General features: G+C 33.0%; 1 non-coding gene across 1 annotated transcript; it reads left to right on the forward strand.

Annotated features, from left to right (window-relative positions):
• The first annotated feature begins 12,455 nt into the window (after window positions 1-12,455).
• On the forward strand, window positions 12,456-12,561 carry LOC122098014. Its single transcript, XR_006145638.1, has one exon. It is a non-coding gene; the product is annotated as a U6 spliceosomal RNA (small nuclear RNA).
• The last annotated feature ends 743 nt before the right edge of the window (window positions 12,562-13,304 follow it).

The following is a 13,304-nucleotide window of genomic DNA, read 5'->3' on the forward strand; positions in this document are numbered from 1 at the left end:
GCTAATTATTAATCCCAATCTTTTATGATTTCAGATTTAATTTCTAGAATGGTGGGTAGATATTTCTATACAAGTGTGATAACTTCTCTTCCTAAATATTTACTTGAATTAATCAGATAAGCTATTTGGCATGGAGTTGGTTTGGTTATACCACTGTTGGAGAGATGAATGAAATATTTTGAACGCAAATACATTTTATTTAACAGATAAAGAAGCTTCAAGAGATTACAATTTGTTACCTTCAAAAATGACTATTTCATTCAACTTATAGTGACTTGAACTTTTCATAATTTTCTGGCATTTCCATTGAAGTATTTTGTCGTCTATAGCAAGTTTCATTCTTTCTAGTGAAGGAAAAATGAATGCTATCACGATCATTTATTTCTTAATTATTCTATAGAAAGTAAGTATAATATGAATTTCCTGCCATTCAAATATAAGTTATATTCAAGTCTATAAGAATAATTGGAAAAGTCATGGAATATCTTGCTTTAGTTATCTTATATTAAGATTGATTCAATTTCTAAAAATGACTGTTGACATAAAATGCATGAAATTCAATTTTTCTCTGAAATGACTTGGTACTCAAACCTGAGAAATACATGACCAGTAACTATGATTTCTTCACACTCAAAAAATGTATGAATCTGCATTTTTATGTCAAAAATTTAGGGTAAAAAAAGAGAAAATCATGTAACATCAGTAGATAATAATCAAAGTTAATGACAAATTGCTTCATTCACCCTGACAGAGCCTATTGATTTTATCTTACATGAGAAATTTGATTAATGATCTCTTTGTCGCTTTTGAATAATAGAGTATTTCAATTTGTCCAAAGATTCTGTAATTTAAACCTTCAAGTGTATATTTTTTCATAAAAATGAACAGTACTTTTCCACAGTGCAGGTTCAGATTTAACAACTAAATAAATATCTAAATGTTAATTAATTAAATTGAGCCTCTAGAATTCAAATAATAAATTTATTTTATTCTTAGATATATCTATGCTGAATATGAGTGTCTAAAGCTTGTAATCCTTGCTACTCAGGAAGCTGGGGACCAAAGCCAGCTTTGGCAAGAAAGTTTTTGAGACAAATCTCAATTACCCACACACACACACACACACACACACACACACACACACAAACACACAAACACACACACACACACACACAAAGCCAGAAGTGGAGTTGTGGGTCAAACTAACCTTGAGTGAAAAAAACTAAGGCATAGACCTTGAGTTCAAATCACAAGAATAACACACACCCACATGCACACATGCATATTATGTCTAGATACTTATTTTAGTTTAAAGAAATACACAATATCATGAATAGTAATATTTGTTTCATATCCTGCAACTTTTATGAAGTGGTTTTTAGTACAATTTGCTTTAAGATATAACATAGGTCATTAAAATTAATATTAATCTAGTTAATATTTTTAATTACCCATAACACATTGGTATTTTATGTATACACTTAAGAAATATTATTTGTAAAAGAAAGAAAGGAAGAATAGAAGAAAAGCAAGAAAGAAAGAGAGAAAGAAAGGAGGAAAGAAAGGAGGAAAGAAGGAAAGAAAAAAGAAGAGAGCAAAAGAGAGAGGTAGGGATGGAGGGAAGGAAGGAGTAAGGAAAGACAGCAGGAAGGAAGGAAGGAAGGAAGAAGGAAAGAAGGAAGGAAGGAAGGAACGAAGGAAGGAAGGGACAAAACCAATTTAATTTATAAAATCTGTTATTTAGCCCAACATAAACTTCATGTAAGTTAACCCTTTTGTAAACGCAAGGTTACAATTGTCACTTTGCTGCATGTTCTCCATGCATGAATGAAACCAACAAAGGAAGGATCAGAAATAACCAGAAAAATCTGTTTGCATCTCAAGTAAATATGTACACAAATCTTTTTCTCATTTTCTATACATCATCAAATAACTATTTGCAAACTATTTACATTGTTATAAATATTTTAAAAATTGATGTTACCAAAGGATGTCAATATATTATATAATGTGAGCACTAGTATTTATAATGCTATTAATATTACAGTCTTCATATTATATTAATTATAACAATTTATATTATATGTTTTATCAGAGAAATTATCATACTCTGATTTTGGTGTCTGTGGGAGTCTTAATAGCAGACAGCAATTAAAATCTAAGGAGATCTGTATTTCTGAAATCAGTTAACTCATTGGAGATTGCTCAAATACATCAGAAGGGCCTTAGAAAGGCTGAACATGTTTACATGATTACCTATGATGTGATTCAAGAGCCACAAAACAATCATACTTCACTTTGTCATCACTACAATTATTCCCATTATAAGAAGAATCATTCACATAATTTACACGATATAGGTTTGTCCTTAAGTTATTATTTTCTATGAAATAATATCCAAATGATACACTACACTGAGTTAAAGAAAAAGTTGCAAAAAGTATTGGACACTGTAACTCCTTCCAATTACACGTATTGAAATTCTATTCCCCTGTCTGATGACATTAGAATCAGCCTTTCAGAGATTACCCTGCAATAATGATCCTGATAAATGAAGCCCAATATAACTAGTCTGCCATGTGAATGTCCAGCAAAGAGATTATAATGAACCAGAGAGTAGACCCCCATAAGACAAAGATTTGCTTTGAATAATCATTTTTATAATCAATGCTCAAGCTTCTAGAGTATGGGTAATATACTCCTGATGTTTTTAATCAACTTACTTTGAAGTATTTTCTTATAACAGCCCAATAGTGGACAAAAAGCAAAGTAGTATTGATTTAAATTTCAAATTTTTGAAAAAAACTATTCATAATGTTTTATTATTTGAACTTTATTCTCAAAACCTACAAGTTACAAATATTATTAAATGGGAATTGAATTGAGGTTCAACGCTCTATTCAACTATCATAATTAACCTTTTGAATACTTTTATTATCTTTAAGTATTTGTACAAAGGAGTTGCCATTCACTGAAACAGTTTATGAATACAATTCATCTTGATTAATGTCACTCCATTCAACATTCTCATCCACCCCTCCCAATCAACAAAGTCCATACTTATCTCAACATTATGTTATGTATGGAATTACTTGCCATTTAACAAATCATTTTGTGTATACAGTACACCTGGAATTGTGTTACCACTTCAACATCTTCACCCCCATTTCATACTATCCATTATTTTGTTTATTTCAATTCTGGGAAGTATGCAATAGATTCTTGCCTGTACTCTATCCTTTTCAATTTCTTACCCCTCTCACCTTGCCCCACACTGTCCTCTCTTGTAGTCGGCATTTACTGGTATTTATTTTGTTGGGTTTTGACTTAATCTTTGAAGAGAACTATACTATTTACACTTTCCATGGACTCTGACACTTCAGATAATTCATTTACCTCCTTGGATATCATCCAGTATGTTTAACTTTACATTTATGTGTACCTTCTCTCTACCAAACATAAGGAAAGTCATACAACCTAACTTTCTCTGGGTCCAGTTAATTTCACTTAATATGATTATTTCTAAGTCTTTCATTTTCCTTAAGATGGGGCAGTAGGGTCTGGGAAGGTGGCTCAGTGGTAGAGCGCTTGCCTTGCATGCATGAGGCCCTGGGTTCGATTTCTCAGCACCACATAAGCAAAAAGAAAAAAAGCCGGAAGTGGCACTCTGGCTCAAGTGGTAGAGCGCTAGCCTTGAGCTGAAGAGCTGAGGGACAGTGCCCAAGTCCTAGAGCTCAGGTCCCACGACTGGACCCCCCCGCCCCCCAAAAAAGAATGGTGCAATATGATTCTTTCTGATTGATTAATAAAATTTGATTATGTATGTATATATACATACATATTTGTAAATAGGGATCAATGAAATTATATATATATATATATATACATATATATATAATTCATATACAGACACGCACACAATTCATGATCCCTTTTTGCAGTGAGAGGCATCTAGGCTGATTACATATGTTGGCTACAGAAAATAATGCAACAATGAACATGATTGTGCTGGCAGCTTCAGTATGGCCTTGTTTCTGCTCTACTGGATAAATGCCCATAAGTGGAATTGCTGGAGCATAGGTAGCTTTCTATTCAGTTTTGTGAGCAACCTCCATAATGTTTTCCAAAGTCATTGAACAAGATTACATTTCTACCAACAATGTAATAGAGTTTCCTTTGGACCACATCCCTATTAGTAAATGTGATTGTTCTTTTTTTTCATAATGACATTGTAACAGGGGTGAGAAGAATCTCGGTGTTGTTTGGATTTGCATTTCTTTCATGGAGAGAGATATGTTATTTGTCATTTTTACTTTTCTTCTAAGAAGTTCTCTTTAAGTCATTATCCCATATATTAATAGGGCTCTTGTTGATTTGAGCGTTTATTTGATCTCTAAATATGGGTTAGTTATGTAAACCCTGGCCTAATGCTTAGTTAGTAAATATCTCCTTCCATTCTATTCTCTTTCTATATATCCTGCTAATTTTTTCCTTTGCCATGAAGAAACTCTTAAGTATGATGCAACTCTATTCACCCAGAAAAAGTGATATTACACCATTCATAAGGAAATGGAAAGACTTGGAACAAACCTATATTAAGTGAAGAATGTCAGACTCAAAGCAATATAGGTTGCCCGATTTCCCTCATTTGTTGTATTAGAATGTGCCTCTAATTCTACAACTTAACACACTTGGATGGTAAAAGAGAAAACATTACATTTGGACATGATAAATTACATGGGATTCTAAACATTTATACAGTGAGATCAAAGGAGGATGCCCTTTGGAGAGGATCACAAAGGATCAATAGCTATATGAATATTATCATATAAAATAATGTTCATCAAATTGACCTCCAAGAAATGATAATGAGAGTTTTTTTTATTATTTTGCTTTTTCCATCTGAATTCGGATGCTGTTATTTCGTTTTAATTTCTGCACCTTTGGTTTATATATAAGTTTGGAAAGGGCAAGGGAAACACAGAAATGGTGGGACAAAGTGTAAACAAATGTAGCACTGCCACTCAATAGACACTACCTTGTAAATGAACTATACAACTTAGGAGGGAGGGGGGTTGAAAGGGAAAAACTGGGACAACATGTGGGAAGAGGTGACATTGTTGAAAAAGAAATGTGCTCATTATCTGACTTATGTAATTGGATCCCTTCTGTATATCATCTTTACAAACTAAAAATGGACCTCATTAACAGGCCAGATTAGTTATATTAATATTAGATAAGATTGGCTTTAAATTAAAATTGGTATAAAGGTAAAAAGAGACTAAAAAGGACATTAAATGTTGATGAAGGAAACTCTCCATCAGGGGGATATAACAATGCTAGATATCAATGCCCTGAATCATAGATCTCTCAAATTCATCAGACAAATACTACTTGCCCTAAAAATATGCATACATCCAAACACATTGTTGGTTGCTTGAACACATCATTCTTACCTTTGGACGGGCCATGCAGGTCAAAATCTAGCAAAAAATCAAAACCAAATACTTGTTTTGACAAGCTATACCTAACAGCTCATGGAACGTTCTCCAAAATAGATCATATCTTAGATCAGAAAGATAATCTGTGAAAATTCAAAAATAAAAATGGAATTACTCCCTATATCCTGTTAGACGACAATGGGACCAAATTAGATCTCATCATCAAAAGGCATCACAAAAAATTCTGAAACTCACAGAGACTGAGTAACACATTTCCAAATCATCAGTGAGTCACTGAAGACATATGGAGGGAAGTTCCAACGTTTATGGAATTCAGTGGAAGTGAACAGACAAAATACTACCTCCTCTGGGACACAAGAACACAGGCAATACTCGGGAAAATTTATAGATTTGAGTATGTACATCAACAAATTAGAACAATCTTAAATCAGCACTAATAATGCACCACTAGGTCCTTGAAAAACAGGAACAAGCCAATTCAAAAACTGGTAGATAGAAATTATACAAATTAGATAAAGAAATAAATGAATCAGTCTCAAAAAACATACAATCATAATTGACTTTTATATACCAGTAGCTCAAAAATTCGCCCAATGAATGTAAATGTAGCTATCTTCAGAGATAGACTCAACCAGCTCAAACCAGTGAAAAAAACATACTTGTAAGATTCTAAGAAACGATATTTTGTTTGCCTTTTTAAAATAAATTTACCCTGTTATTAAGTTGATTTATAGAGGTATTACAATTACATGAGTCAAGTAATGTGTACATTTCCTTTTATGAAATGTCTTCAGTTCCCTCATATTTTCCCATTCCCTCACTTCTTTCCCCACCCATGTGTTAAATAGTTCACTTTCATCAATGTTCAAGGAACTTCACTGCTTCATTTTTTCCCCCTTTCCCTAAAGCTTTGTGCCCACCCCCACCTTCCTGATGACATAGAATGAATATACCATGCATAAGGTAAAGAAGACAGAATCATCACAAACTATAAATAACAACAACATACAGTAAACAAAAAACGGACTCTTCTGTTTCCATACCTCATAATTTGTTTCAGGATGTTTATCATGTTATATAAATGTAATTTTTTTTATAATAAAGTCAATTCAGGGATTAAAGTGTGATAAAATTATAATTTTCTTTATATTTAGTAATGCTTTTATTTTACATTAATGTTGTAAGTAACACAATTCAAATCCTAGTGAAATTTGAAGGTTCAGGTATAAAGTTAAATACTCAGAAGATCTAATAGTTCCATTTTGGCAAACAAACTGAAAAACAGGCATGTTTTATCCTCAGGAATGTCATTATTTCATATGCAAAAAGTAATTTTACCTACATTTTCTCTTATATGATAACATATTTTCTGCTAATCAGAGAGATACAAAAAGATTTTTAATTATGATATGAAAAATGCATCGACATGAGTGAATGAAATCAGGGAGTAGATGGCTCAGAGCGGGGTGGTTCTGTTAAATATTCTCATTATTTTGAATGATCTGGTGTTTCTATATGTGTGGAATTATTAATGTATTTTATGTCTGGACAAGAAAGTTTGATTAATAGATCATTGTCTGATACCCAATGTCTGGAACCTAACCTGAGTCAGAGTGGTAAGTATGTGTGTGTGTGTGTGTGAGAGAGAGAGAGAGAGAGAGAGAGAGAGTGGGTGTGTGTATGTGTGTGGGTGTGGGTGTCTGTCTGTCTGCCTGCAAGTCTGGACTTAGAAGGAAATATCTTATTTCCCTGAGGGTATATACTTAATTCTATTAGGTATACTCCATTAGTGACAGCAAATAAAGTTAATTAACTTTTTGTGCCATATATTTATGATTGCATGAACAAACTAAAAATTATGTTTGGGGTATGAGTTTTGTAAAAGGTCAGCTGAAAGTATAAACATTTGGAATCTTGAGAAAGATATCAATGGCAATCATTTCAGTGTAGATAAATTTTGACAACACTTGCAGTGATAGATAATCTGATATCAAAATTCAATATTTATTGATTTCCATAGCTACACTATTCTATAAATTTGTAGGAAAACAAGTAAAATTATGGAATCATAAAAGTAATGTGATTATTTATTGCAAACTGTTTTACAGTTAGGCCCTGATTGTAAGCGCTAGGATCAACAGAAAAAAAAACACAATATACAACATGGAGTTAGATATTTTATAATGAAGCACATTTTAATATACTCCACATTAGAAAGACTAGAACTTTGGGTTAGTTTGATAACATACCATAATAAGTGATATTGTCCACTTATTAAGCAGAGAGGCTTACTCAGATGTACAAGATTGAATGTTTCGGTGTATGTTCAGCTGGTTTTATTGCTTTGGGGGCCAGTGACAAGACAATGTCAAGGAGGGAAGTATGCCAAAGAGAAAAGTTTTTTACCTAGAATGATTAAAAGATAGAAGAAGAAAGAAGATGAGAGTCTATTTTCTCACGAGTTTCACTCTGAATAACTTAATCTACAGAAGAACTATTCAGGTATGCTCCACAGTCTGGGAGGAATTGGAATGTCATTTTTCTTTAACACATAGGTCTTTCTGGGGTATTCTAAATTCAAATGGCAACATCTTCATCAATGATAATAACTTGTCTAGGAGTGGAAGCCAATAGATATTTCTGTAAATTCTAATCAGATCTCAGCAGACTAAATATTTTAGGGAATTCCTATTAAAATTTTTTCTTTCAGACTGACTGGGTCTTCATAATGTGTATCTGTGTGTTTATATGTGTGTGTTTGAATATACTAATAAAACAATGTGGCAGATAAAAGTATTAGTATGGCCTTTTGTTTTTCTTCTCATACTATGAAAGCCTTTCACAATTCCCAATTAAATCCCATCCAAGATTCAAACATCAATGCTGTCCCAAAATTTCTTTATGCTAACTTAAGTACATCTATCTCATTTCAGATGGCCATGGTATAGGAAAATTTTAAGTCTTCCAATTACGTTGTCACCAAGGAAACAACGTACAATATTTCTTTTAAAAATACTTAGTGTGTAGAACATGTTAGCCAGAAAATTGAAGGAGTATGCATTATAGAACTAAATTTAAATATTAATCACATAATGGATATTCTTTATCCCCAACTCAGAGCCTTTTTAAACTACATAATTGCTCAACTCATCTTTTACCATCTTCCATGAAGTCAGTCCTTGCTGTAAACAAACCAGATGTGGTGAACAAATTAACATGTACACAATTGTTACATGCTGCTGTTCTAAAACATGGAAGTGAAAGACCATTTAATGCCTGTGAAGAGCTGATTCTAGGCATTATGGAAAGTGATTTCTTTGCACCATAAATAGAAAAATCCACAGATGTTTCAAGTTGTGTTTTGTTGTTAGCATTTGTGAGATATATTTTGGAAAGCACAATGAATGAAAGCAGGCTATTTTGTAAAACTTTGCTGGCTGACACATTTACTGAAATGTTTCAAATGAGAAAACAGACAATAGGGTGGGTGAGATGTGGTATGCAGCTTTAAATACAGACAAGCAAAACAAATAATGGGAATTTTTTTTTCCTTAACAAATGCTTTCTGGTTATATTGTGCTATACACTATAATGATGAAATAATCATTTCTTTGGAAAAGTAAGGAGAAAACACTGTCACCTGTTGAATTTCTTTTTAAAGCGAATGTTAAATGTCAAGGTCAAAGAAATTTAAATGCCTTAATAAAATATTATCAAGTATTACTTTCATTTTTGATAAAAAGTTAAAACAAACTGACAGACTGTTCGTCCATTAAGATTTATAAGTTTCCTGCTATATATTTCCTATTGTTCCTCTTTTTTGGTGGGTGATATATATATATATATTTTTTTGGAATGGCAACCTGTTCTTAACCATTACCCACAAAATTTTTGCTGTCATAGAATCAGAGAGTTTTGTTGTTGTTGTTGTTGTTATTTGTTTATTTGGTCATTCATGGGGCTTGAACTCTGGGCCTCGGCACTGGTCCTACACTCTTCAGCTCAAGGTGAGTGCTCTACCACTTGAGCCAAAGTGCCAATTCTGGTTTTCTAGTGGCTTATTGGAGATAAGAGTCTCACCGACAGTCCAAAATCACATAAATGAAATGCACATCATCTTTTGTCAGTTGATATAATTGTATTCTACACATTTATTGATAGGTTACAAATTATTCTTAAATTTTAATACATAAAAAAACTTCCTTTTTTTCTTATTTTAGTGGCCAGGACATCAGCACGACCTCAGTCAGCATTTCTCACTTTAGACTTTTCATATGGGTTAGTTAAATTTTGACCTGTGCTCCCGTCTTCCGGGGAGTCACTCATCTGCTTAGGAATTGATGCTGGCTGTTGGAAAAGAGCCCAAGGAAGGATACCATTTAAAGCCTTATAACTTTATTCTTAATAATCCTACTACTTTGGCTGTTGAGAGTGTCTACAAGAGCAAGCATTCCATGGGGAGCAGGGAGACACCATATGACCTATACTTATTTAGATTTCTGAGTGACTTGCTATCACTTGTACTGCATTTTTTCAAGTCGAATCTCTCTAAACCTACCAGTTGTAAGAGATAAGAGGAGTGGTAAAAGAACTCTTAGAGACAAATATATCTTCAACACATTTGTTACCAAGCATTCTGTCAAAGGCATATTCAACAACTAGTGAAACTTTTGTTGGCTATATCTATGTGTCTTTCTCCATTTGTGCATGTGTACATGTGTGTACATATGTATGTATTTGTGTGTATAGTAACATTCATGTGTACATATATGGGCCTATATACGCATATATGCATATGTAAATAAATATACATATATAAATATATGTGCATATAAATATATATCAGGTGTTCAGTGATTTAATCTACAGTTCCCAGCACATTGTGCTTATCACAAAGTGTACATCATAAACTGCTCTTAAGGATCTGTGCTATATGAGGGATATCCTTTGTACTTACTTCCCCCATTACCTTGTTTTTCATCCCTGTGAACAACTTCAGCCTACTTTCCCATAGGATAGCTTTGTTTTTGTTACTTACTGATAATAAAAGTAAAAGGTTGCTTGTAAAGAAAAAGAACTTTTAGGTCCCAAGCTAAAAGTATCTTATCAGTCTCAATGATTCATATGAGATAAAATTTATAATAGTACTTAAAGTGAAAAGGAATTCCTAGATCTGTTGTTTTGCCATTTAGAATGGCAAAGAATAATTTCACGTCACTGTTATAACTCTTACAGAATGCAAGGGTAAGTGATGGTCCCTATCATGTCCCCACAAAACCAGTGGATCCTGACGGATAATAGTAGACCAGCAGAAAATCTAAGTAGCAGACATAGAGCATGAAAGAGAAAGAGCAGAAATGAGAGAGTGCAAGAGAGGGAAAAATATCATAATACTTAAAGTGCGTAACAGATAAACGAGTTGTATGAGAATATTCATACTGCTATATTGAGACTCTACATATACATTTGAAGGTAGTTGATGTATGATAACTCATCAACATAAAATATAAAGTGATTTTGATAAAAAATAAAAATGACTCAAAAGAAATTATAAATGCAAAAACAGTCTTCACGGAAGCAAACTCTCAGAAATATTTCTTGACTTTGAAAAGGATAAATTGGCTGCAGTTAGTATAAATTTAGAAGTATGATAATTCACAAAAATATAAAAATATGTTTACATTTTTCATTACATAACCCAAAGGAGAAAGCAAATATTGTTCACATAATTTTTTAAATCACAGTTTCTCAGGTGCTGGGAAGGTGGCTCAGTGGTAGAGTGCTTGACTTGCATGAATGAGGTCCTGAATTTCATTCCTTAGCACGACATAAGCAGAAAAAATGAAAGTGGTGCTATGGCTCAAGTGGTAACACTAGCCGTGAGCTGAAGAACTGAGGGACAGTACCCAAGACCCAGAGTTCAAGCCCCACAACCAACAAAACCAAAGCAAAAAAAAACAAAAACAAAACAAAACACAGTTTCTCAATTTTGTGGCCTCAATTCTGTAATAATACTACTTCAGCCTAGGGTTAAGATTTTAGGTGTGGACATTTATCAACACTACTGATTCAGACTCTACTTGATAAAAATTTTAATCAGTATTTTGTTTTTAGTTTTGCTCTTTGTAAATTCACATGCACCTATGAAAAATGGTGTGGCCATCCCAATAATATTTTCAAAGTACCTCTTAATGACGACTCACAAAATGTTTTATTATATTACAAGGAAAAAATGCTATGAAGAAAAAAATAATTAAATATTAATGATTACTAAAATAAAAAACAAAACAATTACCAGGGTTTTCAGTATTTGAAGTGTACATAGTAGATTTTACTATTTTCTCATATTCCTGTACATGTAAAACTGGATAAAGCTATGAGTAGCCTTTAAATTTACCCGCTAAGATTACTATTTATAGTTCATCTCATCATTTATATGTGGCTTATATAATTATTTGTTCATCATTAACATATAACGTAAGGGAGCACTAAAGATTTAACAGAAACTGTGTACTTTAAATCTGAACTCTTCACTCTGCTTCTTTAAACAGTCTTTGCAACTTCTCATTAGTAAAGTTTCTATAAACTCTGAAATGTACATCTTACTAGTATATGCTACTAGAAATATTATATACTTCATCAAAAAATTTTATGACCTGCCAAACAGTCTTAATTTTATCATATATAAATAAATTCCAAAAATAAACATATTTAAATCATTAAAACTTTTAACAAACCTTAACATTTGCTGCAATGATCACTATGACAGGTGCCTTGTATAGAATAATTGAATTTCTCTTCCTACACATCTCATGAACAACAAATACCTGGAATTATTTTGTTTTTGCCATGTCAATCTTGACTTTAGTCTTAAATGTGTGCTTATGTAAGAAATAAATGGTTCTAAAATTTCACAATTCTTTTGAACTTACTTTTTGTTGAATTGTCTAGTTTAAGAAAATCAATTACACTTTATATATACAATAATGTTCTGTGCTCAATTTGGCTGCACATACACTAAAATTGGAACATACAGAGAAGATTAACATGGTCCCTGCAAAAGGATGACACGCAAATTAGTGAATCATTCCATACTTTTACAACAACAGATGCTGGAAGGGATGTGGCCAGAAGGGAAGCCTACTGCATTCTTGGTGGGAGTGTAAACTTGTTCATCCACTTTGGAAAGCAGTTTGCAGGTTCCTCAAAAGACTCCACATAGAGCTCCCCTATTACACAGCAATCCCACTTTTGGGCATTCCCCTAAATGATCAGAAACAAGTCCATACTAAAACTACCACCACAACAATGTTTATTGTAGCATTATTTGCCATAGCTAAGATAAGAAACCAACTCCGATGTCCCTCAGTAGAAGAATGATCAAGAAAACATTCTGTGTGTATGTGTGTGTGTGTGTGTGTGTGTGTGTATGAGAATGTAAACTTACACAACCACTTTGGAAATCAGTCTGGTGAGTCCTCAGAAAGCTAAATATTGACCTTCTTTATGGCCCATTCATACCACTTCTAGGCATCTATTCTGAACAACAGGTACTAATATTCAAGGACACATGCACCTCCATGCTTATTGCAGCACTGTTCACAATAGCCAGGATATGAAAAAAAACCATATGTACCACCAGAGATGAGTAGATCCAAAAACTGTGGTAACTATACACAATGGAATATTTTCCATCCATTAGAAAGGACAAAAATAATGGCATTATTAAGGAAATCAATCAAGCTACAGGAAATCATGGTGAGCGAGGTAAGCCAAAAGCAAAGAGACGAACGGCACATGGTCTCCATGATAAGTGGATGTTAAATCCAAAATGTAAGGTGA

Source organism: Dipodomys spectabilis, unplaced genomic scaffold (genome assembly GCF_019054845.1).
Source record: "Dipodomys spectabilis isolate Male_0828 unplaced genomic scaffold, ASM1905484v1 ptg000449l, whole genome shotgun sequence".
Taxonomy (NCBI): Eukaryota; Metazoa; Chordata; class Mammalia; order Rodentia; family Heteromyidae; genus Dipodomys; species Dipodomys spectabilis.